Source organism: Grammomys surdaster, unplaced genomic scaffold (genome assembly GCF_004785775.1).
Source record: "Grammomys surdaster isolate TR1022 unplaced genomic scaffold, NIH_TR_1.0 63, whole genome shotgun sequence".
Classification (NCBI taxonomy): Eukaryota; Metazoa; Chordata; class Mammalia; order Rodentia; family Muridae; genus Grammomys; species Grammomys surdaster.
In genome coordinates this window covers 11,593,818-11,597,221 of record NW_021604565.1, presented here as the reverse complement: position 1 = coordinate 11,597,221, position 3,404 = coordinate 11,593,818, and the positions used below count along the sequence as shown (strand labels likewise).

Below are 3,404 nucleotides of genomic sequence, written 5' to 3'. Positions count from 1 at the left end.
TCTGGAAGGTGGAAGTCGGATGGTTTAAATTATTTGTTGTTAACCAGATGCAGCAGTACAAGAAATCAAAATTCTCTGAAGGCTGAGCCAGGAGTTTGAGGCCAGCCTGGGAAAAGACACTTTCCACTAGTCACAGCAGTTCATGCCCGAAGTAAGAAAATGGCCGCAAAGACACAGTTGGGAGCCGACTCCGAGCAGAAAGCGGCTATCATCTTTGCAGCCATCTCGAGCCATATACCCTGACAAGAGACTTGTTTTCAACAGCCTACAACAGCTGAGCACACGCTGATAAGTATGTTTTTCTTACATAGCTTGTTTTGTTGTTTATTGCCCCCAGCTGCAGGGTGCACGTGGTAAAGTGTCTTCAACTGTGTTCCCCTGCTTATGCTTATATACACCCATGATTTCCTTTCAAAAAAAGGAGAGAATAGACCAGACTCTGTCTCGTTTCTTCATGTCTCTCGTCTGTCCCCACTCTCTCTCTCTTGCTAGACCCTGACCCACAGATTGGAGCAGCAGAACGGGCAGTTACAAAGTGGCCCCCCAAACGTGGGGCAACTGGGCGGTTACAAGACCCTGTCTCAAACCAACAAATACTTATTGCTGTTATCTTTGCTCTCTGATTTTCCTGAAGAAAACAGTCAACTGGCATTTATGGTCTGTTTCTTTTCCTGTTGTTGACACCACCCTGACAAAAGCAACCCAAAGGAGAAAGGGTTTATCCTGGCTCACAGCTCAGGAATACACCCCATTATAGTGAGGAAGTCAGACAACTGGAAAGCATCTGATTACACCCCATTCACAGTCTGGAATAGAGAACGATGAGCAAACGCTGTGGCTCAGATCACTTTCTCCTTTTTATGTAGTCCAGGAGCCCAGCCTGGGGTTTGGTGCTATCCACAGCAGCAGGTCTTCCTGCTTCAGTTAACCCCACAGGCCTACCCGGTGGCTTACCTTAGCCAATCCTTTACAGGTGTTCCTGCAGTCTTGAAATTAACACTTCATGCGATATTTTAAAGACTAGGACCCAGAAACTGGGAATGGCGATGTAGCCCTCTAATCTTGGCCCCAGCACTCAGGAGGCAGAGGCAGTTGGATCGCTGAACACAAGGCCAGTCTGGTTCTAGGATAGCCAGGACTACATAATAGCATACACCTTCCCCCAAAAATGTAAAACAAAATCACCCAGAATTAATTGTCTTACAGGACTCTGGAATGGATCTGAGTGTTCAACATACAGTCTTTGGGACACACCATGTGACTTTGTGGGCCTTGACATATTTGCCCCTCAATAAGAGGACAGAGGCCATTGTCACTTACTCCATGTCTCAATTCCATCGATACAGGGAACGGGCACCCTACTAGTTTTTTTCGTGAGGGATTTGGATCTCTCTGACAGATCAACATTTTTTCAAAAGGTATTTCAAAAACACTTATGTTTCCTAGGCAACGGGTATGGAGGGCACTGGGTATGCAGGATTCTGGAAGACAGAATTCTTCCCTGCAGTCTCCACTATGTAAATAACACACTAGGAATCTGCAGTGGAATACAGTACAGCTCTTCCCAGATTCACTTGGTCAAGAGAACTCTTCCCCAGGACCAGTTCTCAAGGACTAGATTTGGGAAGTGCTGGCCCGTCCTCTCATCACATGGTTCTTTGCCCTATACAAGCCGCAGAGCAGAGCACAGCAGAAGTGCTGTCCCCAGAACATCCCCAGAAGGAGAGCAGCAGGCGGGCACTGCACAAAATGCAGCTGGGGAGCCACACAGCATACTCAGACTTGCCATGGAAACTAAGCAACAAAGTGGCATTCCACCTACAAAGCAAGTGTGTAAGGGTCCCATACCTGCTGACATCAGGTACTATTTTTCTGTTTACAGACTTCACTTACCTTCTTTTTTCTTCAGCTCGTTTGAGTTGAACACTGAAGGAAGCTGTCGTGGCTTAAGCCTCAACCATAAGGCCTGTTGTCTTTTTTTCAACCCGTGTCAAAGATCTCCAAGGAGAAAAGAGCCCTAGTGGCTCTGAGGACCACCCAAGGAGCTCACCCCACCTCCTTCCAAGGCTCCAGTGAACCCTGACTGCACTGTTCCCATCACCCTGCTGAGGGTGCTGTCATGTGTCCCAGCCACACAAACCAGAGCGTGTCTTTACTAATTGGTACTACAAAATGTTCATCCAAAACGGATAAGATCAAAGAGATAGAAAAATATTATGTACTCTTATCTACTTCCTGGAGACTCTCAATGTCCACTGCTACCCTGAAGTTTCCAGAAATCCTTTCATTACAAAAAGAAAAATTCTTTAAAGATTTACTTATTTATTATGTATACGGCATTCTGCCTACATGTATGCTTGCAGGTCAGAAGAGGTCAGATCCCATTACAGATGGTTGTGAGCCACCATGTGGTTGCTGGGAATTGAACTCGGGACCTCTGGAAGAACATCTAGTGCTCTTAACTGCTGAGCCATCTCTCCAGCCCCAAAAGAAATGTTTTTGCTTAATCTAAATTATCTGACCTGACCTTGGGTTTTGCTTAGTTATCATATTTAACAGAACATATTTTGAAAAATGAACCTTCATGGCCTTCGGAAATTGTCTGCAAAAACAATGTTTTTTGTTTTTTAACCAGATGGTTTTTTTATTGAATTATTTTCTCCTGTTGCTTCATGAACCTGCATGTCACCCTTGCACAGGGGCCAGGCTAATCTTCTCTGTATCTGTATATGTGCTGCCGAAGCGAGCACTCTGGTTGCTTCTTAACTAGCTGGGCATTCCACTGTACCACTCTTGATCTCATATATGATGTCATATATGATGTCATGAGGGTGGCAGCCATCCACATTGCAGCCCACAGGCTATGCAGTACCTAGGATCTCCTTAATAGTTCCAGAAAGCTCTTTAACTAAAGATCAGCCAGACAATTTGACAATCCCATAAAAAGTAGTATTTTCATGGCATTTCTGAAAAATTAAGAAACAACAAAGCAGCACCACGGAGTATAGCCCACCTCCATGTGCCCAGCACCACGGAGTACAGCCCACTGTCACACACCCAGTCCACCTGAAAATACGCAGCAACTTGTGACTTCTTTTTGGCACAAGATGCTTAGTTCAGAGGACATAACTGAGTGCAGCCCACACAGCCTATACCTCAGATACAGGGGCCAGGCATCTACGGTCTGTGTCTTTAGCTCAAACCCAGGTCTGCACACATGGAAGAGCTTGCCTACTCAGTATACCCGGGACCCTGAAGTCTCTTCCTTAGAAAACAACCGGTAAGTTACTGCTGCACATCATGAGACTGTAAACGTTTTAATATAAAGTGTTCAGCTAGCATGTTAAACAGCTACGAATGTTCCCAGGACAGGAAACGATGGAGAAGATGTTCAGCTAGCATGT

General features: G+C 45.5%; 1 pseudogene; it reads right to left on the bottom strand.

Moving 5' to 3' along the window:
- Nucleotides 1-2,650: 2,650 nt before the first annotated feature.
- On the bottom strand, nucleotides 2,651-2,750 carry LOC114621907 (annotated as a pseudogene).
- Nucleotides 2,751-3,404: the final 654 nt, after the last annotated feature.